The sequence below is a fragment of the Prionailurus bengalensis genome, chromosome A3, assembly GCF_016509475.1.
Source record: "Prionailurus bengalensis isolate Pbe53 chromosome A3, Fcat_Pben_1.1_paternal_pri, whole genome shotgun sequence".
Lineage (NCBI taxonomy): Eukaryota > Metazoa > Chordata > Mammalia > Carnivora > Felidae > Prionailurus > Prionailurus bengalensis.
In genome coordinates this window covers 46,040,624-46,064,576 of record NC_057354.1, presented here as the reverse complement: position 1 = coordinate 46,064,576, position 23,953 = coordinate 46,040,624, and positions in this window count along the sequence as shown.

Sequence of the window (23,953 nt, the reverse complement as noted above, 5' to 3'; positions counted from 1 at the left end):
TCCCTCTCTGTAGCTTTTTCCCCCTCTTCTCTTCACCCATGTCTTCTTTTAAGTTTGTCAAGATCCACATATGAGTGAAAACATATGGTATCTGTCTTTCTCTGACTGACTTATTTCACTCAGCATAATACCCTCCAGTTCCATTCATGTTGCTGCAAATGGCAGGATTTCATTCCGCTGCTATAAACACTGGGGTACATGTGCCCCTATGCATAAGCACTCCTGTATCCCTTGGATAAATTCCTAGCAGTGCTGTTGCTGGGTCATAGGGTAGTTCTATTTTTAATTTTTTGAGGAACCTCCACACTGTTTTCCAGAGCAGCTGCACCAGTTTGCGCTCTCACCAACAGTGCAAGAGGGTTCCCGTTTCTCCACATCCTTGCCAATGTGCTAGCTCTTTCAGTGTTTTCCTCTGGTTGTTATGTATTCATTCATTTATTTATTTCTCTATGCACTCAACAATTACTCATTAAGCATTATTATTTGCCAGACACTGTACTAGGTGCTGGATGTACAACAGTTAACAAGACTGAGTCTCTGCTTTCATAGCATTTAGAGTTTATCTGTATTAAATAACAGTTGCTACATGTGCTACATCATTCACAACCACAACACTTCAAGGGCATACAACAGTAAGCACTAATTTAACTCATTCATTTGTGGGTTGGCTGGAGGGTAGGTTGATCTTGTCTGGTTTTGTCTGGGCTGGATCACATATCTGAGGGCTGGTTGAATTAGAATGGCTTGACTGGGCAGCTGTACTTGAAGATATCAACATCTGTGCCTTATCTCCTCCCTGAGGACTGGCCTGAGGTCTGCCCTACATGTGTCCATCCAGAACTCAGGCTGAAGGCATGCAGCTACACCAGGGGAGGGCTTCTCATCATGGCTGAGATTCATGCCCAATTGTGCAAGACTTTTCAAGCCTACAGTCATGTCACCTCTGCTCACATTCCATTCACCAAAGCAAGTCACAGAGCTAAATCTGCCATCATGGGGTATATACTCTGCTTCTCTAGTGGGAGGAACTGCCTAGTCTCACGGTGAAGAGAGGGATGAAGATTCAGGGCCACAAATATAACCTACTCCACCCATGCCACTAGTTCTGTTTCTAAGAAGAGACTCCAAGATCCATGCAAAAACTTCTACCAGAAGAGTCTGAGCATTAGCAAGTAGCTGGCTTGGTGTGCTGGACAGTGTATGGTGTACAAGATTTCAGAACCATAAGACTGTCAGTGAGAATGGCTCCAGCGGAGCCAGGAGAGAGGTGTGCAGGACAAAGGTGGTGGGGGTCCAAAGAATGGGTAAGCCTCAAAATAAAGGTTGAACTCACCAAATGACATGGGGAATCTGGATGTCATGGTGTATGCATGTGTATGTGTGAGGGGCAGATTGAGAGGGACTGCCCATGATACCTATTTTGGCAAATAATTTATGAAGAAGAAAAATGATGAAGGATGATTCAGATTCTTTCCATCTTGGCTATGTATCCAAATGTTTTAAAAAGTGTACCTGGCTGGGTCCTACATTTGGGTTTCTGATTCTGCGGTTTTATAATAGTCCGGTTAAAAATATTTATATTCGGTTCTAAAATTATTCTTTATGTGTGTATATAGTAAGGCTAAAATTTAAAAATCAATAACCAATATTTATATTATTGGCATGATGTGACTATTTGGTGTTCACCAAAATGTTAAGTATAAGGCTAGAATACGTCTTGCTCTACATTTCTGATTCTACTCTAGGTAGATTCCTCTACCTGCTTCCAGGTAGGCGAGGGAGCAGCTGTTTGTGGTGGGGTGGGGGGTTCCATGTTTCCATCACCTTAAGCCAGTGGTTCTCAGCCCTAACAGCCCATTAGAATCACCTGGGGGAGCTTTTAAACCCTCCCAATACCTGAATTGTACCTGACACCAATTAAATCAGAACCTCTCAGGATAGAATCCAGGCATTGTTGCTTTTTAAAGCTCTCCACATCCCACCATGTAGCTCCACTTGAGAATCACTCTTTACTCCTCTATGGTCCAGCTTACTTCTCATCCCTGCCATGCCGTGTCTGCCCGCCCCATCACAGCCTGGCAGGGTTCCAGGCTGGTGGGCACCCCTCCATCTCAGCCCCATCTACAATGTTTGTGCCTGTGGCAACCTCTGTGTCTTTCACTAATCCTCTCCCACTTTTCTCCCTCTTCCACTCTTCTGGAAATGTGCTGACACCTCACTAGCTGCTAAGCATCCTTTCTCCCTTGCTTTGCTGTTACTGGGTTTTATCTTTGTAAATCCAGTATTACAATTTTCACAGGATCTCAGAAGGGTGTAGAGACAAAAAGTATGTGATCAATTCACCATTTTGAGCTGCAAAAGCCCAAGATGTTTAAAAATATTTTTAGTATTTTTTAAAAAGTTTTCTGCATGATAGTGACTCACAGCCATGAGCACGCTTGTATCCACTAGGAAACAATGGATGCAATGGATTTCTCTCCCCTCCTCCAGTTTTATTGAGATATAATGAACATTGTATAAGTTTAAAGTATACAGGGACACCTGGGTGTCCCGGTTGAGTAGCCGACTTCAGCTTAGGTCATGATCTCACCACAGTTTGTTAGTTTAAGCCCCGCATTGTTCTCTATGCTGACAACTCAGAGTCTGAAGCCTGCTTCAGAGTCTGTGTCTTCCTCTCTCTCTGATCCTCCCCTGCTCATACTCCGTGTCTCTCTCTCTCAAAAATAAATAAAAAACATTAAAAAAATTTTAAGTATACAATATAATGGTTTGATATATGTATATATTGTGAAATGATCAGCCCAATAAGTTTATTTAACATCCATCACTTTGCATGGTTCTATTTTTTTTCTTGTGATGAGAATTTTTAAGCTCTACTCTCTTACCAACTTTCAAATATACAACACAATATTATTAACTATAGTTACTGTGTTGCATGTTATATACCCAGGACTTTCCTGTGTTATCATTGGAGGTTTGTACCTTTCGACCACCTTCACCTAATTCTTCTGGCAACCCCTATCTCTGGCAACCATCGGTCTTACAGTGTATTTCTTGACAGATTCATTCATGGCACCTGATAATATCTGTCTGGTGGATAAGGTGGTTGTTTAACCATGAGGTGCTGTAGTAGAAGGAATGTGGTCTTCGAATCACATAGATGTGGATTCTAATTCTAGTTCTGGTCAAATTATTTAACTTTTTCAAGGCTCAGTTTCATTATCTATAAAATGGGAATAATTACACTTTGATTTGCAGGGTTGTTGTGAGAATTTAATTATAGCTCCCATATGGAAGCTTCTGGTGCAGCGCCTGGCACAGGTTATTTTCTCTCCTACTTCAAAGCTGCCTCTTGGATTTTGCAAGTGGACCTGGGCCTTCTGCCTAGATCAGATGTCTTCTTATTTTGTTCTATGATAATGCAGGTATACTGACACAGGAAACTGTCTGCATTTTTCAACGGAATTTAATTGGCAAATGCAAATGTAAGAAGAAATTGTTATTTCTTTGTGAACAGGACCCAAATGTCCCTCTCCTGTTTTAAGGTATGCTTGGCCATGTACTAATTTTTCAGTAATGTGATTTCTTTCCTTCGTAGGCAAACCTGGGCAGATGTTTTTACCTTCTTGGTTATCTCTGGCATATGTTGCTCCTTCTATTATTTGGTTTCCTAGCTATTCTAAAACATTCTCCTCCCTATCCTACATCATTATGAAGAAAAGACCCAAAGTAAACTTAAGGGTTTAAGGCATCCATATTTCATGAAGACCCAGCTGTTGCTCCTTGGTGTTAAGTTGACAAGAGCAGTTTAAGTTTTACAGGAGAAATAATGCTGAGAGATTTCAGCCTTAGCAAGTTGACATCCTGTATACTCTCTCAGCCAGTGCTGTCTCGATGGGATGGTGGGGCATGGGGTGGGGCTTACCCAGAGAGCCCCAACTCTACATTTCCTATCTTAGTCACCATCCTTTCTCCTTTTGCTACCTGGTAACATTGCACAGTGTTTTAGCCCAAGACCTTTGGAGAAACAAATGTTGATTTCAATCCTGGTGGGCCCCATATGTCTATCGACATCCAAGCCTCCCTCCCTTCCAGGCCACCCCCTCCCTCCCGTAGCTTGGATATAGGGATCCTTATCCTGCACAGCTGAGGGAGGAAGGGTCATGGCACAGAGTGTTTCCAGCATTCACTGCATTACTGAGTGGGACCAGAGAAGAAAAGGAGAGGGAAACACTCATCAGATCATTTTCCCTTGTTAGCATTGCTGGAGAAATGGTTGAAGGAGATGGAGCTTAACAGCCAACATGAGGTGTAGGGATTGTCTGTTGGTTTTGGAAGCTGGTGTGAGCTCTGTGTATACAAGATGGGAGCACAATGTCTTATTTCTAATCAATAATGCTGTGGACTTTTATCCTGGACCATCCCTATGGAGCCAGGATGGCAGGCCTCAGTTTCTAGAGGCGTCAATGGCAATTGGCATTGCCCTTGAAAAATGAAGAGCAGCATGAGGACTCAAATCATAGTATTGTGATCAAATAAAACTTATATCAGAGATGATCTGACACACTTAATGAAATGCATCATCATCTCTGGGCTAGTTGTGAATTAGGCCCAGAGTAAGTCATGGGAATGGCTTTGGTTCTTTCTGAATGACTGTAGAGATGGAGGTATGAGAGCAAAGAAAGGGGTGGTGTCAGCTGGATCATAACCTGCAGGAGCCTAGGCTTCTTCCCTTTCTTCTAGGAGCACCTACAACCAGATGTTTCAGCCACCTCCAGGTATGCTGAACAGGTATGAAGAACAGGGACTGGGTAGATATTGAGTTTTATACTATGTAGTTGAGGGAGGCAGGGATGGGGGGACAGCCATTTGTCCTGGAAGATGTTTTTGCTCATTGAGGAAGGAGGATCTGACAGGGAAGTTAGGACTAAAAGCTAATGAGTGGCCAATTCATCCATTTGGTTGGGGGAAGAGTTTGTCAGGAAAATACGGGTATGTGTGGTGGTGAACACTTCCTATTCAGACCAATTTTAAATAGCAGAGAAAGTTGAGTGTCATGAATTATGGAGAGACTTTCACCAATGTAGACAAATTCCTTACTTACTTGGTTTGAAATACTACTTATTAAAAATTAATTTTAGCAAATAAATATCTCTATGTGAAAATATAATAGCAAATCATTCTCTACCTAGTATGAATTAGTTTAATTGGTCTGGTCTCCCAGAGCCTCACAGAAACATAGAAAGGCAACAAGAGTTTTGTTAGAGCCAGCAGTGGAAGCAGGATCAGGAGGCTACCTTTGGGGAACTATAGGACATGTCAGGACTAGGCTGGCTGGTGGATGCTATGTATGGCTGTAGACATGTCAATCCAAGATAATCTGTTTGAATTATGGTCAGCATATGTGTGTGTAGTAGGTGTGTGTGTGCTTACACATGTGTGTGAGGAGGTGCTGGTGGTAGTGAAGTATTGAGTATGTGACATGGAAGCAGTAAGCAAAGTAAGAAGACCAGGAAATAGGAATGAGGGAAGAACAAAATAGGTGTGAAGAAAGCCTATTCATTTGACTATTGATCATCTACTATGTGCAAAAGAGCATTCTGGGTCCCATAGAGCAATGGTTCTCAAACTTTTTAAGTACAACCATCTTACAACCAAAATGGTTGGTCCAATTTGCTATGGACCAACCCCTTCATAGTAGTTCTATTTTTTACTATCTCTTGACTGAAAACAACACAATGGGAAAAAGTTAAAGCACGCCTGGCCCCGGTCCACAAGGTTAGAACTACCCTATGGAGCATACAAAGATTTACTAATGCAGTTATTGTAGAAATTGTAACAGGCAACATTTTTAAAACACTTCCTGTGTTCTAGGTATGCTGCTAGTTGCTTCGCATGAACTATCTCATTTCAACCCTCAGAATAACCCCATAAAGAAGGTATTATTCCTTGTCTGTAAACAGACAAGGAAACTGAGGCTCAGAGAAAGGTAATTGCCCCAAGACATTACGGTGAGACAGAGACTTCTATCTGGTCAACAAAACCCATTTTTTTTCTTCCTCCTATGTATCTAGTTAAATTCTATTTTTCATTTGCCCATGCAGTTAGGTGTGACTATGTGAATGGGTTCTGACCAATAGATTGTATATGGAAATGGCCACACAAAACTCTTACCTGATCCTCTGCCCTCTCCTCCTCTGTCTGGCAGCTGAGTGCTGAGGACCCAACAGAGGACTCTGAGGCCCTGGGCGATGGTGAAACCACAAGATGGAAGGAAACTGGATTCCTGAGTGATCATGTGGAAAGTACCTCCTGACCAGAAATATCCACTTTGGATTTTGTGTGAGCAAGAAGTCAACTCTTATTGTGCCAAGATGCTGAGATGTGGGACTTTGTGATAGCGGCTGGTGTTATTCACCCTGCCTCATTCACACAGACTGCAATATTCATGTCGTAGAGCCAGTATCAACCCAGTCAGAGTCTGTGAGCTGGCTGCGTTGCCACACTGCTCATAAAAAGTGAAAATGCAAAGGAAAAATCTTCTTGTTCCCATTCTTAGCACTATTAAGAGATTTACTTATTTCTTTATTTTGACCTTTGGAAAAGTGGTCAGTGGTGGATATGAACAGACGCAGGAATGGGGTGGGCACTGGAAATTTGGGAAGGGAAGTGGAATGCATAAAGGGAACTGAGCTGAAATGTATGGCCAGGAAAGGTAAAAGGAAGGCATGTGCCAAGGCAAATTGTAGCTCACATGGACATGGTAGGTCATGGGGCTGGGGTGGCTCTTGGTGTTTTTGTTGTTGTTAATATTTCCCATTTCTTTGTTGATATTCCCCATTTGTTCCCAATTATAGTGTATTTTTGTTTAAATTTTGAACGTATTTGTAATAGCTGTTTTAAAGTCCTTGCTTGTTGATTCCAATGGTGTTGTCACCTCTGGGTCTGTTTCTATTGACTGATTTTTCTTCTGATTATGAGTCTCATTTTCCTTCTTTTGCATGGCTGCTTTTTTTTTTTTTTTTTTTTTTGATTGTATGCTATTGAGTTCTGGGTTCTGCTGAATGCTGAGTGTTCTGGTAAGCAGTTAATTTGCAGTTACTTGCAGATCAGTTGACCCCTTGGAAGCTTATTTTTAAGCTTTGTCAGGGTAGGTCTTGAGTAGCCTTTACTTTAGATCTAGTTTATCTCTACTTCCAAGGTGTTACATTTCAAGCGTCTTAACTCACTGCCTGGAACATTGAGCGGTACGTTTCCAGTCTGGCTGTTAGAACTCCAATGTCTCCCTCTTTTATTCAAACCCCAGAATCCCCATTAGGCTCATAGCACCCCATGCCCCCACGTACACCTCCATTGATTGCTCTTTCCCAGGACTCATGAATTTTCACTCTGCACATATGCAGCTTAGTATTTGGCCAAACATTCAAGGGGAACTTTATGCAGATTTATGGAACTCTTTCTCTGTACACCTCACTCCTCTTTGGTATCCTGTCTCTTTTATTCTACCCACTGCAGCAGATCCAAACTCTGATCATTGACTCTTTACCTCAGTGAAACCACCATGGTCTGTTTTGTCTCCAGCTCTTTATAGTGTGTTCTGGAAAGCACCTTCAGATAGACAGCCAAGGCAACATGGGTCTCACCGTGTGTACTTCCTTTCCCTACAGAGCCAGTGTTGTGCTGCATTCCAATGTCTGAAAACAGTTTTGTTTTACAGTTTCATAGTGGTTTACAGGGGGAGGGCTGGTCTGGAACTTGGTTCTCCATCATGATGGGAGGCAGAAGTTATTCTGATGCTCTTAGATTTGGAACGATTCAAATGCCTTTCCCATCCCTTCACACTCATTTAGTGACTGTTGTTGCAAGCAGGTTGGAGGACTCTTTTAGGGGAGAAACCATCCTGTGTGATAGATGAGATCAGGACCTCAGATGGGTCAATGAATGCACAAGAGGTTGTGCCTTCCCAACTGGGGCCAGCATTGGTTGGGGTTGGCTGCTAAAGTCCCTTTCCTTGGCAGGATGAGGTTGGTTGTTTGTTTCTTATGAGGAATTCTATGAAGAATATGGGGAGGTCTGGACTAGAAGATCTGGGGACCAGACCCATTTCTATCACTTAGAAGGTAGGAGGTGTTGGACAAGCCATTTGGACTCTGAATTCCATTCTCTCATCTGTAATATAGGAGAAATGTTCCCATTACTGCACAGCACCAGTAAGTTCATGAAGTGAATGCATCTTGTAAGCGATGAAACCTCTTCTATACATGAAAGGTTTTTCCTGTCAAGGAAGTGAGGTGAGGTATAGAGTTGGATTTGCCCAGGGCCCTGGCATCCCTTTGGAGTAACCCTAGATTTCTGAAAGAAGCAACCAAGAGAAAGAAGAGGGAGAGACTCCTTCTCCGACCACCCCCTGCAGGCTTTATTAGTCCATTTGTCTTTCAGGAAGTAGTGAAATAAAGGCTGTCTTCATGAGGGTGTGTGTGCTGGGAGTCCTTGGTCCAGAAAATAAACAGGCAGCCATGAAGCCTGCAGCTACCCTGGAGGGGCTTTCCAAGCCTGCCTGGCCTGCCTCTATGCTGCAGGGTGGCCAGTCACCCAGAACCCAGGTTGGTTGGCTTAGGGGTCCCCAGCCTTTCTCCCTATGAGGGTTTTGACTTCTTTCCCATCAGCCCACTGTGCCCCACAGGCTGCTGCACAAGGTCAGATGTACAATTGCCTGAGAGTTAGGATTTGGTAAGCTCCCTGGATGCTGAGGAGGAACAATGGGGACCACCAGGGAGAGGTGCCAGTTTGGCCTCTGGGGCTGACCCCAAAGGCTTTATCTTCGGGATCAGGCCATATGTCCTCATTAATCCAACATTTGGGTCACAGGGTGGAGATGTATATAGAGCCTGGCTAATGCCACAGCTTAACTCCCTCCTGAATTATAATTCTGAGACTTGATGGCAGAGGAAATTTAGTTATTGAGAGCAGAAAACAGCAGATTTTGGAAAAATGAACACATTTAATTTGCATATGGAGCTCTTGACAGCATAATAAGTTAATAATAACATTACCCACTCCCTCCCCCCATCCAAAGATTAAACTGGAAATAGTGGGGGTGGGATGAGAGGGGACAGGGATTTTTATGGAACTTTGGACATGATGTGGGCTTCTGCAGCTTTCTCGATAGCCTTTCTTGAACCCACGTTATGTGCACACCCCACTCCCCGTTCAATTTTGTTTGTTTCTTTGTTTCAAAGGTGAAATTTAACCCTAACTTAACATCATTAAACACCCTTCTCAGTGTTCACAACAGAGCCCTGAGCAGCTGGCACATTTAACTGGCTCTAAAAAACAAACAGGCAAAAACCACAGAAAAAAAACCCCAACAAACTATCTTTGCAAATTAAAAAGATAATTAGGATTTGAAGAGGGCAAATAATTGGGAGTTTTCAGATCTAGTAATTTTAATTATGTAATCACTCTGCCAGTGTCCACAATACATTTTCAAGTTCATTTCCGCTGGGCAGAAGTTCTACCTTCCAGACAAAGCACTTTCCTCCCTATTTGATTTAACAGACATAGGTGAACTGGCCAAAAAGCAGTTGGTGACTTTTTGTTTTGTTTTGTTCTGTTTTTTGTTTTTCCCAAGCACCAGTTTTTTGAGAGTGTTCGGAATCATGCATGTAAACATCTGAGTGTAAACATATTGCTTTCTGTGTCTTCCCTGAAATCACAAGAAAACAAGCTTTGAGTTATTTGTTTGTCATGTATCTATATTTACAGCCCAGGGTTTCTACTTAATTGTAACATGCATCCTGAGAAGACAGTTTCCCTTTCACCAGATCAGAGACTCTGCTGAGCAGCCTGGCTGTCAGCCGAGGCTGGGGCTGGGCCACCTAAGACTGTGTGGTAATCCCACATGGCTCTTGAGGTGGGGGATTTTCACCACTTTTGAAAAGGCAAGCTCCCTTTTCTACTTTGGTGATTAACAATTGTCCACCAAACACATTAGAATAAACTGGATAGTAAGTACGACATTGTTATAAAGTTCCCAACTATTACAAAATAGTTTCTACCAGAGCATGTTTTATTTTCCTGGGCCAGTCCTGTGGAATGCTGTGGAAATGAGCACAAACTTCTGGCTTCATATTCTTCATGTTGGCAAGAGTTTGTGCAGATTATTGGTGGTGGGGGGGGGGTTGTGTTTAAATAAAAAGGAAAAAGTATTCAAAGGTGGATGGAGAATCACCGCACTGAATTCTACAGAAGCAGATGAGCAGTGAGAGAAGGAATCTTCACCCACACTAAAATTTGCCCAATTAAAAGGGAAAAGGGATAGTGGTGGTACTTTTAAAATATCATCTCCGAGTACATGTTGAATATCCTCAGAAACTTTCTGTTTCTGAAATCTAAGATTGGTAGCTTGGGATCTTTATGAAAAAGTTTTGAGCCACAAAAAGCCTCATATACTAGGAGCACCTGGGTGGCTCAGTTGGTTAAACATCCAACTTCAGCTCAGGTCATGATGTCACAGTTAATGAGTTTCAACCCTGCATCAGGTGAGCTTGAGCCCTGCTTCAGGCTCCACACAGTTAGTGTGGAGCCTACGTGGGATTCTTTTTCTCTCCCTCTGCGCTCGCTCACTTGCACTCCCCCTTCTCAAAAAAGTCTCATATACTAGTGTGAAAATATCAATTAAAAGAATGTTAATGGAGCATCCTTAGAGCTAAGCTCATATCCCAAACCCTTCATGAAATAGAATAAGGTGACTTCAGAGGAAGATTTAATCGGGAGATAAACTTGTCTGCCCACTAAACTAGATTGGGGTATGGGAGGGAGTCTGCCTCTCTCTGAAGGAGAACCACCCCCCACCCGTCCTAAGAGGTAACCATAAGTGGAAAGGCCAGGACAATAAAATACAACTTACTGCGCTATTTGCTTTTCTGAGGGCTTAGTATCTGGCATAAGGTACTGCAAGGTGCCAAGATTAAAAACATAGCCTGTGATCATTGGGGCTCATAAGTAAGGATAGAAAATTAATCATTATCATGTATAACAATTATTGAGTGTCCTTAGGTGGAGTGCAGTTTGAAGCACTTTATATAGTTCAGCTCTGTTGATTCTCACAGCAAGCCTTGGAGGTGGGCACTGTTACTGTTTCCATTTATGAGATGGGGAAAATGAGGCCCAGAGAGACAATGTGTCCAAGGCTATGGAGTTAGCAAGTGGCAGGCCTTGGATATGCAGATCCACATACACAGATCACTATGCACCATGTGGCAGGGGCTGTCTGAGAGGCATAAATTGAATGCAAAGCTGGTTGAGAAGGGAGAGGTCATATTTGGTTAAGGAGAAAGGCACGTTTCAAGGAGGAGGTGGCAGTTCACTGGGCTTGGAAAGGTAAGAGGGATTTCCTGAGGTGGTGACAAGGGCCTGGTAAAAGGATGGTAGACACTTGCATGGGTGGACAATCAGGGGTTGTGCCCTGTTACTGTGGACTATGTTTCAATGCTCAGGATTGAAGCATTGGTACTCTAGGGCCTTATAGTACCAAACAGTGATCGCCTGATCCAAAGAGAGTTTCTGTTAAAAAATGTTAATCAGGGCAATGTCCACATGGAAGAAAAGGTACATGGAAGTTTGCAGAGATGGCAGCACTGGGAGTATGTTTGGGGGAAGGGGAGCATAAGGTTCCCTGTGGGTGAAGAGTTTGTAACAAAGATGGACAAGGAAGAGAGAACCAACGGCTGTGGAAGGCCTGTGGGACAGCTCTACTGTGTGCCAAGCGTCTCTACATACCTTGCCTCATTCTATCCTAAAATAACCCTACAAAATAGATAATTCTCATCACCATTTTATTGACGAACACATTAAGTACCAAAAGATGAGGTAGCTTACTCAGAACCACCTGGCTAATTCAGTGCAGTCTCTGGGGCATTTGAGTCTAGTCCTGAACTCTTCCCACTACACCAAGGAGGCTAAAGCTGCTCATGCAGGATCTCGAACACCAGGCAACCATTGTTTTTAAGCAGAACATTCAGGAATGAGAGTCTGAACTGGTGATGGCAGGAGAAAGAAGAGGATTAATTTCAGGCAGACTGTTGAGTTCAATCAATAGGTCAGTGGTTCTCAAAGTATTTCCAGGCCAGCAGTATTAGCAACTCCCGGGAACTTGCTAGAAATACAAATCTAACTACTGAATCAGAAATCTTAGTGGTGGGGCCCAGAAATCTGTGTGTTACCAAGATTCCCAGGGGATTTTGATGCCCCTTTATGTTTGAATGTTTCTGTAATAGACCTTATTGAACTGGATTTGAGAGGTTGGGAGAGGAGTCATGGGTGCAGATTAAGGGTAGATATATAATCTCTAAACCACTTGTATTCCTATGGCATTCACCCCTCTCCCCAGCCCCTGGCAACCACCATTCTGTTTTCCATACCCATGAATTTGACTATTCCCCATACCTTAGATAAGAAGAATCATATAGTATTTGTCTTCTTGTGCCTAGTTTATTGCACTTAGCATAATATCCTCAAGATTCATCCATATTATGACATGTGTCAGAATTTCCTTCCCTTGAACACCTACGTGGCTCAGTTGGTTAACCATATGGCTCTTAGTTTCACTTCAGGTCATCATCTCACAGTCTGTGGGTTTGAGCGCCATGTTGGGCTCTGCACTGATAGCATGGAGCTTGCTTGGGATCTTCTCCCTCTCTCTCTCTGCTCCTCCCCTGTTCACACATGTGCACACACACACTCTCTCAAGGTAAATAAATAAACATTAAAAAAAAGAAGAATTTCCTTTCTTTGAAAGGCTGAATAATATTCCATTGTATGTATATTCCACATTTTGTTTATCCATTCATCTGCCGGTAGATACTTGGATTATTTCCACCTTTTGGCTATGGTGATTAAACATATTATGAATATGCATGTACCAATATCTCTTCAAGATTCTGCTTTCAGTTTCCTTGACTATATATCCAGAAGTGTAATTCCTGGATCATATGGTAATTTTATTTTTAAGGAAATGCTGTACTGTTTTCCATAGTGGTTGCACCATTTTATGCTGCCAATAATGCACAAGGGTTCCAGTTTCTCCACATCTCCACAGCCCACACTTGTTCTGTTCTTTCTTTTTTCTTTTTCTTTTCTTTTTGTTTCTTTTTTTTTTTGATAGAGGCCATCCTAATAGATATGGAGTGGCATCTCATTGTCATTTTGATTTGCATTTCTCTAATGATTAGTGATGTTGGGTATTCATGTACTTTTTGGCCATTTATATATCTTCTTTGGAGAAATGTTTATTTTTTTGGCCTGATTTTTATTGGATTCTCTGGAGAGTTCTCATTTTTAACCTTCTTTAAGGATGGTGATTGGAGAGGTCTGGAAAGGAACACGGGTATCTGTAGGTTATAAAAGCACCACAAATGTTTCTGAAACAAGTCAGGTTTGAGAGCCACTGTGTTACGTGGCAAGAGCTTCACCTCTGCCAACTTTATTAAACATGCACATGTTCATATGAATGATTCAAGCAAAAGTTTAGAACTCTCTCATGTTGTCCAATTTCTCTCTATGTCAAATAGAGTCACTGTGATTTTATGTTGGTTCAAGAATCATCTGGATCCTTCCTTTTTTATCTTCAGACAACCTCAAGGAGGTTAATGCTGATCACCCATGGCTGAACAGAAAAAGGAAGAAGAGGAAACAAAAGTCTAATGAAGTAAAAGTTTGGGTTAGGAAGGAGGTTGAAGCTATTTGCCATGGTCCAGTGAAATTCCTGTTTTTGTTCCTCTTAAGATCATGCCCTATGAGCAAGCAAAGAACAGACTTCAAGGCTCCCAGAGAGGAAATACCACACCCGTACCCAAGATGTGACGAGGAAGAATCAGCCAGAGGTATGGTTCTCATAGGTGAGTTCAGCCACTGGATTTCACACAGGACCATGAGTGACAACAAGCCCAGAATCCAGAGGTATCCATCACATAGAGGTATGTTGGTTGCAAGTGACAAAAATACACCTCAAACTGACTTGGGATAAAAGGACCTGCCAATGTCTTAAGTAGTGGGGGAGGGCCTCAGGGACTCCTGTGACACATTCCTATTGGTCTCTCTTGTGCCTGTCTCTCTGAATGTCATACTGGAAGGAAACAGTGCTGAGAAGTTCTTGGTCTAACTACCTGTCTTTCTTCAGTTCCAGTTTGAAATATTCCAGGGCAGGATTCCAATTGGTCTGAATGGTCACTTGCCAGCTGTGGCTAGGATGGGGTGGCTAAGACTATCAGTCCATGACAACTCCATGCTTGGGAGCAGTTCCATGCTTGAGGAACAGTTTCTCCCAAATAAGTGAATCTGCTTGCAGAAGGAAGGACAGATATAGAAAGAGAGGAGAGAGAGAGAGAGAGACAGAGAGAGAGACAGAGAGAGAGAGAGACAGAGAGAGAGAGAAAGAGGGAGAGTTGTCAATTCTCTCACATCAGATATAGGTTGAGGAATCTTTAGTGTTGGCTAGTAATGTGCCAGGATTAGACATGTGCTGGCAGGAGAGCACGGACATCAGATCATCTTGTCCAAGCAAAGGATATCCTTGAAACTGACAGCTTCTAGGCCAGCTAAAAACTTCTCTTGGGAATGGGAGGGGCATAATCTTGGCCTGAAGGAGAAAGCAGCTAAATTAGATTGGTTTTCCAGAAGCAATCTCTGAAACAAAGTTTAAGGGATTCATTAAGAAGTGATTCCAGGAAAGTTCACTACAAGAGTGGGGAAGAAGGGCCAAAAAGGCTAAGCAAAGACTTGGTATCTAGCAAAATTTCTTGGAGGATAACTTTGGCTCTGTCCTTCAGGAGCTGTGGAATTAGGGTCATATCCTGATGGGAAGAGACATGATGTAATCCCCCCAGATTTCAAGTTCTCCATACTCTCAAGCAAAGTGGGTTCTAGCAGCTCAAGGGCTGTCCTCCAACAGAGATGCAAGTACTGACTTTGGGGAGTGAATACACATGGCAAAGGGTTTGCATGACAATGACAAAGAATTTAGGGGATGGTGGGCACAGCACTGATAGCATCTGCTACACCCATACACTCTCATTCAGTCTTCAAAATAATGAAAAGTGTCATGTCTCAAAATCTTTTTAAATTCATTTATTTATTTTTTGAGAGAGAGGGAGAGAGTGAGCAAGGGAGGGGCAGAGAAAGAGGGAGAGAGAGATTCCCAAGCAGGCTCTGCACTGACAGTGGGGCTCAAATTCATGACTTGTGAGATCATGACCTGAGCCAAAATCAAGAGTCGGATGCCTAACCGACTGAGCCACCCAGGTGCCCCAGGAAGTGTCATTTCTAATACAGTGCCTGTATAGTTAAGGGCCAACTTTGACAGATGATCTGGTGTAACTGGAATAATTGGAAACACCAAGAGAGTCATAAATATGCCATGAAGACTCAGTGGCACCTATAACAGTGTATAGTTTTACTATAATTTTGATGGTTCACAAAAGAAAAAAATTTTTGATGGTTCAATAACAAAAGAGAATTTAAATCAGAACAGATCTCAGTCACATACTCAGCACATATAGCACTTGAGTCCAAGTTTAGCTAGTGACTCTATGGGTTGGTGGGTGGCTTCCTGGGTTGGGCTGGTTTGGCTGACCCCTGCTGGGCTCTTGCATATGTTTGTGGCTGTCTAATAGAAGAATGCTAGAAGATGACCTCACTGACAATCAACAGGTTATTGAGTCTTTTCTTCATGTGTCTCTTACCTTCTGTTAGGATAACTTAGTTTGTTCACATCAAGTGCACCAAGAGGGGATGTGATAAATGCTTTCTAAGTTTCTGCTTGTGTCATGTTGATCGCGATGTTCATTGGCCAAAACAAATGAACTTGATGTCTGGAGGGCACTACCAAGGGCGTGTGTGGGTGTAGAGAGAAAAGAATTTGTGGCCCTTTGCCAACCCTCAAATTTTGAGGATTTGAGGATTACATATTTGCTTAGTCATATTTTGTGGGTGCTTGTGCTCAGACTCAATTTCTCAGAAACCTTACCAACTTTTCAAAGAAATAGAAAAAAGGGAACTGACTACATCCCTTTGTATAAAATTATTTATTTTAAGCCTTGAAATGTAAGTGCTATTTTAAAATTGTAAGTCCATAAATAATTTGCCAGGACTTAGAGACCTAAATGCAGGTGAATATATATATTAAAAATAGATGTTAAAGAAAATGGCCTTGGACATGATCACCTCTCTAGATACATGAGTGTTCATACATTTCTAAAAAAGGTAATAATGAGCTCGGACCGTAGAACACCTTCTTCACTACTCCTCTGTGTGCGTATGTGCACGTGTGCATTTGGTCCAAATAAATCCCTAACTTCATAACCCTCCTTAATCAAGAACACTTTTTTCCACATTTTCATTTGACTTTTAAATCAGTTATGGGATTAAGAGATTTGTGGATATTTACTTTTTATTTTAAAAATAAGGGTAACGTTTAGGGGTGCCTGGGTGGCTCAGTCGGTTAAGTGTCCGACTCTGGCTCAGATCATGATCTCACAGTCCATGAGGTCGAGCCCCGCATCGGGCTCCATGCTGACAGCTTGGAGCCTGGTGCCTGCTTCGAATTCTGTGTCTCCTTCTCTCTCTGCCCCTTCCTCGCTCATGCTCTGTCTCTCAAAAATGAATAAAAGTCAAAAAAATAAAAATAAGGGTAGCAACCTGATAAGTACCCTTTTCTCACCTGGAATTAGGTCCCCCTGTTCTCCACTCAGGAGGGTACTTTGCAAGGCACTTCCTTTTTCTCTTTACCTTGGGGATGTCGTGTAAAGAGTTCGCATTTTCTGTACTTTGCTCATCACTTGTGGCCAAACAGTGTGTGTCTTCTTCCACGAATGAACCAGAGTCTGTACAACAAAATCATCTGGAAGCAAGGTCACTCAGCATTTGGAATATTGCTTTGCTCACTTGGATACACCTATATTTACCTTGTGGTTACTCTTGAAAAAGTTTTGACCAAAAAAAAGTTAACACATTTCAACAAATGTGTGTCCAGCAGCATTCAAAAGGAAAGTAGCCTAAGAAAGCTTTTTATGATGCCAAATGCAGACTCTGAGTAATAACAAGCTTTTCCCTTTCTCCTCTATTCAGCAAAAACATTTTTTAAGTCTCTTCTTGAAGCAGAGCAGTGTTCCAGTAACTTCCTCACCCTGGGAGGAATGGTTTCTGCCCATTTGCCCTTGTCTAAAACTGGAAAATATGGTTTTTTTTTTCATGGATTGAAAGCACAAATATTGGGTTTTTTTCAATATATGAAATTTATTGTCAAATTGGTTTCCATACAACACCCAGTGTGCATCCCAAAAGGTGCCCTCCTCAATACCCATCACCTACCCTCCCCTCCCTGCCACCCCCCATCAACCCTCAGTTTGTTCTCAGTTTTTAAGAGTCTCTTATGCTTTGGCTTTCTCCCACTCTAACCTCTTTTTTTTTTTTTTCCTTCCCCTCCTCCATGGGTTTCTGTTAAGTTTCTCAGGATCCACATAAGAGTGAAACCATATGGTATCTGTCTTTCTCTGTATGGCTTATTTCACTTAGCATCACACTCTCCAGTTCCATCCACGTTGCTACAAAGGGCCATATTTCGTTCTTTCTCATTGCCATGTAGTACTCCATTGAAGAAATGGGCAGAAAACATGAATAGACACTTCTCTAAAGAAGACATCCGGATGGCCAACAGGCACATGAAAAGATGCTCAACGTCGCTCCTCATCAGGGAAATACAAATCAAAACCACACTTAGATATCACCTCACGCCAGTCAGAGTGGCCAAAATGAACAAATCAGGAGACTATAGATGCTGGAGAGGATGTGGAGAAACGGGAACCCTCTTGCACTGTTGGTGGGAATGCAAATTGGTGCAGCCACTCTGGAAAACAGTGTGGAGGTTCCTCAAAAAATTAAAAATAGACCTACCCTATGACCCAGCAATAGCACTGCTAGGAATTTACCCAAAGGATACAGGAGTACTGATGCATAGGGGCACTTGTACCCCAATGTTTATAGCAGCACTCTCAACAATAGCCAAATTATAGAAAGAGCCTAAATGTCCATCAACTGATGAATGCATTAAAAAAAATTGTGGTTCATATCCATTTTGTTTCTTTGTTGAACCGAGTCACGTGCCAGCAACAGAGCCCATGTCCAGAAAGGGATGATACTCTGATGGTGTCCTCAGCCAGATTCGAATGTGAAGTCTGGGTCAGAAACCATTCTGGCTGCTCAGCCTCAGCGATTAGGATCCCAGGGTGGGGCAGACCCAGGCCACCTGCACCCGGTGACATAGCTACTCCATGGTAAACCAGTTTGGCTCTGCTTCCGGAACGATTCCACTTGGTTCTGGAAGGACAGCACCTGGCAAGTGCCCTGCCTACACTGAAGGATTCACTTGGGAAACAGGAAGAAGGCAGAAGCCATGACAGGTGGGGGGAACTTGGACTATATAGCCCTCAACCATCCTAGCAAAAATGCCCATGAGCTGAAGACAGCAGCCTGTGACAGACAGCTCCTTATTTGTAAGTAGTTAATGTTTCTTAGCAAGCACTTCTGAAAGAAATTGGTATGTAATGACAGCACTCACTGGAAAACAGGCCGATTAGAAAATGCACTAACTTATCTGGTATTCATTTGAAAAGTAAATGGATGCACGGCAAGGTGAGAGTTCACTATCAATTCAAATATTTTCCCATAACAGGCTCTCGCACTCCTGCTTTAATTCAAGCAGAAACACAAGTATGAATAATCAAACTAGATGACGCTCATCAAGAACCTTTGTGCCTTGCACCATTTCAAATGGTCATTGAAGCTTAATGGCAAAAAATTTACATTCTTCCTTTAATTTGTATTCTATTCCTTCCTTCTGAGTGATGTGATTGTGGCTTGCTGCTGCCCGCTGTATTATTTTGATGCAAATGCTGTGTTGTGTGTGCCTGAGTCCAATTTCCTGGCTTTTGCTAGGAAGAGGAGTGACTTGGAAAATAGTTCAAAATCAGGGTTATTTAAAGAGTTTATAACTACTGCTCCTAATGAGTGAAACAATACAGTTGATGAGCCCACTGTTTGGAGACACCTCGGTGGCTCCAGGTTAACAGACGCCGGCAAAGGAAAATAAAATCAACAGGAAAATCACTGTTTACGTGTCTCCCTTTTCCCAGCCCGAATACTGACTTTATTGCCATCTACAAAAGAATTAAAACATTTGTAATTCAAGCAAAACTCCATTTCCTGCGCCACACACTCACTGGGGAAGAATGCTTTATTGAGATACAGTGGTTTGCCGGCCAAACGCTGCAAACATCGGGCCCCCAGGGCCATGCTGGATGTAATGTATGCACAAACTAATTTGTGATACTGTGCCTAATTTCCATTTCTTGTGCTTAGAGTTGCCTGGCTAATTACGGGGATGTTTTCTTAACTTTAGTAATTACGCTCTGTGCTTTCGCCAGGCGACAGAGCAAATGAGTGAGGGCGGATTGCGCAGCACTTGGAGCCGGGTGCGTCCAGGCGAGAGGAGACCGAGCGCCCGCGCCGCAGGGCCAGCCCCCCTGATCAGAAGCCTCGCCAGCTTTGACCAGCGCCCACAGGCTGCATCGGAAGCATCTGGAGAAATATTTGATGGAACGCCCCATAATTAGATGGACTGGCTTAATTAGGAGAAGTTTTCGGGCAGAGGGAAGCTGGTGGGTCCGCGCTGGGATCTGAAGGTTTGCAGCCTCCTCCCGGGAGATCCGAGCACAAAGCTATGCCCACGCTGGGGCGTCTGTGCTTCCGAAGCGGCCCCGTGGGGTCTGCGAGTCCCGGACGGGGGGACCTGCGTGCCTGCCCCTCTGCGGCAGCCTTGCCAAAGCAACAGGAGTCGTGCTCATTTGGCTGCTGCCCGCCCCACAAGAAGTAACGAGGCAGACAGGAGGAAACCTCAGATGCAGGCACCCTGTGGAAGCTGGCTCTTGGAGGTAGCTTTGGAGACTGGGAGGGGGTGGGGATTGAGGACCACGGTATGTCTCTGATTTGGGGGCCAGCATCTAACACGTAATTCAAGGTCCCAAGCAAACACTTAGCTACTGAGGAACCACAATCCTAATTGTCCAATCCATCAGCCAGAGCTTTCAGGCAAACTTAGAATCACTGGCCCTGATCATATAGAGCTGGGCTGGCAAGGAGGGCAGAAGGATGAAGGTCGGGCTGGAGCTGTGGACACAGCGCACATTAGGGAGACATCTACCCATGATCAGGTGGGACCTTCTCATAATCAGAGACCACAGTGGCTACAAGGAGACAGAAAGTGCAACAGCCACCAATGCATCACAAACTCACCAGGTGTACTGTGCTCACGCTCTGGAGGCATCTCCCCTCCCACACTGGAAGTGGTAAGGGAGAAGCCGAAGGTGTATGTGAGCATGTGTGTGTGTGTGAGAGAGATAGAGCAGTGTGTGTGTGTGTGTAAGTTCTCAGCTCAGCGATTTTTGCTTTCTGGAACATCAAGGCTATTTATTTTTGACATATTATCAGGAAACGTGAAAAGATTCCAATAATCGGTTCCCACTTTACCAAATTAAAATGGTTCCCTCTGCTTTATAGAGATGAGGTGATTTGTACATCAGGCCATTCAAGACATAAAAAATGATCTGTCCCCTAAATATCTCATTAGATATCAACATTTGATGAAATGCACTTCAAGCCACTCATGATATCAATTTTAGACTAAGCCAGCCAGGTAACCTGCATCACAACAGACCATGCTGAGGACAATGCTGTTGAATTTTTAATGTACTATTGAAAAACATTAGCAGGCTTTATTTTGAAATTCTAAAAATGGATTTCCAATGCATTCTAAAGGACTTCTTCACATAATGATGAAACTTACATCAGAGCTGCTGCCAAATCCGCCTTTTTAAAGGCGGCTTCCCAGTTAAAGAATGAACATTTCGGAGGACAGCACCTTCTGTTGAATAAAAAGAAAAAGAAATGAGTAGAGGAAATTTGAAAGAAGGCACCACGTCTCAGACATCAAATAGGACAGTTGTAGGGTAAATATTCCTGCCAGTATGGCTCCCCACTCAACCAGAAAGAAGAGGCCCAAGCAAATCCCAAATGTTGGGGAGAATTAGCCCAGGCTGTGCCTTGAATCCCGGTCAGCCATGACAGAATGAAGCGTTCCTTACTGGTGGTTGTGTTTCCCTTGAGAGCAGCCCTCGCTGAAAAAAAAGTCCTCCTTTTATCCATTCAAGTGAGGCTGATGTGTTTGCTCATGTGATGTGGAAGAAAGGAAAGCAACAAGAAATGTAATTATTTTGACACATTCTTTTTTAAAAGGTTATTATTCCTACTTAATGCAAAGTGGTTTACACTGCCATTATGAAAGGGAGTCCACTGTCCTTGGTCTCTAAGCTGTGAGCTCTCTGAAGATTCACAATGGCCAGTTACTAATAGTTTGATGACAAACTGCAGGGAGAGATCATTTCAGAGCTGCGAGAAACGTAGACCTTTCCCTGTTCCTTCCAGCTTTCTCTGGGCCCTATATTTTACTCCATTTTACAAGGAAACACTTGCTTTTACCTCAAAAGAAGGAGACAACATTTTGGGGTTATCTGCCCCTCATTCATCCCTGGTTTTCTCCCCAGATGACTTTTATTTATTCTGGAACTCCGTGGCACATGATTTCGATTGTGTAATTCCTCTGAAACAAGTTCTGGACCATCGTACCTTTGAATCATCATCACACTGCCCAGCCTTTTGGGAGAGCAATTTTGGGTGCCTGTTAATTACTGGGTGAGCAGTTGCTGTTTCAGGGAGAAGTGTGCCCATTTCTGTCCCCATCCCATTTTGTGTTGAAGATGGTTTGACGCTAAGGGGTGGACTTCAGAACCCCCAAACCCTGCTCCCTTTTGACCCACCCTGAAGCTGAGGAGGGGACCCCAAATTCCCCCACAAAATGTCATTTGTGTGGAGGAGATCAAAGGGCCTCCGATAACTTGCAGGCCTTATCAAGCTCCTTGTGGAACCCCGGGGTAGAAAAGGATCAAAGTCAGAAATAGAGGCCATATCACTGATGAATAATTTACATGCACAGTAGGTGGGAGTGAGTTAGTACATGAAGGTCCTTTTGAAGAGGAAAGAAATTGCTGCCTTTCCAGCAAACACTGACTTTGAGAAAAGCCTATGAGAGAAACCCTTTCCATGGGAGGGTTCGGCTTTGCTCTGACCATGACCATGGTGCTCTAAGAGTCACGTGTGTGCATAAGGGCAGGACTTGGAGGCTGCAGAGGGTTTTTCAATACATGTTTGTTCATCCACTGCCCAAGTGGGAAAAGGGCTCAGACTCTGTATCAGAGTTAATAACTCTAACTGGAAGATGGCGTTGAAGGAATTTCCACATGCTCTGGTTTTGCTTATCATGAAAACTACCTTCCTGTACTGTGTGCTCTCTCATCTCCAGGAGTTCTAATAAAGTTATGTGAAATTAAAGACAGGCTTAAAACTCCAAATCAAGAGAATCACACCAGATTTTCCTGTGGAGTAATAATTATATTTGGAACAAAGGTGCCTTTAGGTCTATGTGTGTCTGGATTAAATGAGGCTGCTGGTACTCTATACAAATGAAAATGTCTTCTTTCTTTTCGGGATGTAGGCATAAGAACTGGCTTTGAAAGCAGTCAGATCCATGCTTGTGAAAAGGAAAAAAAACACAGAAAGAAATAAAGATGCATTTAACTTTTTATTTAGGACCAAGTATGTTGTTCTCCCAGTCTGTCTTAATTTTAAGTGCTGACATCACTTGGGCATTTTAAATTAGAAGACGGATAATTACTTCCTTAAAATAATTTCATCATTCAGCTACAATAAAATAGATTTCTTTCAAAGACCCTTACTTAAATGTGCTCAATGCTACTTTCTGTATCATGCAGGTCAATTTAATTCAGTTCGGCTCTCTCTGCCCAGCTAAACAATTGCTTTTCAGTCTCTGGAGAGCATGGTGAACGCAGCCAAGAATACCCATCCAGAGATGGCCTTGGACACTTTTGCTCATAAAAACTTGACATCTGAAGTCCCACTCTTTATTAATCTCTTGTCAAAGAGATAGTCAAGATTTCTGAAAAAAGTCGATGTCATATAAATCATTATTAATGACTTGGTAATGAGTGAGATTACAAATGAAACATTTTAAGAACGGTACCTGGGCACCCCATTTATAAGTAGCCCCTCTTCCGATGGTTGTACCTTTTCATCTGCAGCCTGCTTTTCTCTGCGGTTCCAGACCAGGTGAACTACCCTTGCAGCTGATAGTTAAGTAATACCGCATGAATGGTCTTTATCTCTGTGTCTGTCTAACCAGGCCTCTGCTCATGCCTTGATTTCTTGCTTCTCTTTTACCAACATGGCCTCGCCACTTGTTTTTCTTTTTCTTTTTTTTTTTAACGTTTATTTCTTTTTTGAGACAGAGACAGAGCATGAATGGGGGAGGGTCAGAGAGAAGGAGACACAGAATCTGAAACAGGCTCCAGGCTCTGAGCTGTCAGCACAGAGCCCGATGCAGGGCTCAAACTCACGGACTATGAGATCATGACCTGAGCTGAAGTCGGCCGCTTAACCGACTGAGCCACCCAGGCGCCCCTCGCCACTTGTTTTTCTTAAAAGATGTCTTAGTTTTCAGTTCTCCAGAAGCAGGCCCTTAGACAAGGTTTTGAGTGCAAGTAGTTTATTCTAAGGGTAACTCCAGAAAGTACAGGTAGAGAAGAATAGAAGTGAGACATGTTTGCATTAATAAGCAGGTTGCAGGTGTGGGTGCACTTCCCTGCCTTCCTCTGGGAGGTGATGTGGAACACATCTCAGAGTGGTCCTACCCAAGGGGCATAGAAGCCAGAGTATGTGCGTACCAACTCCTGTTTGTTATTGGTTAAGGGGCCGAGTACATCCCTTCGGC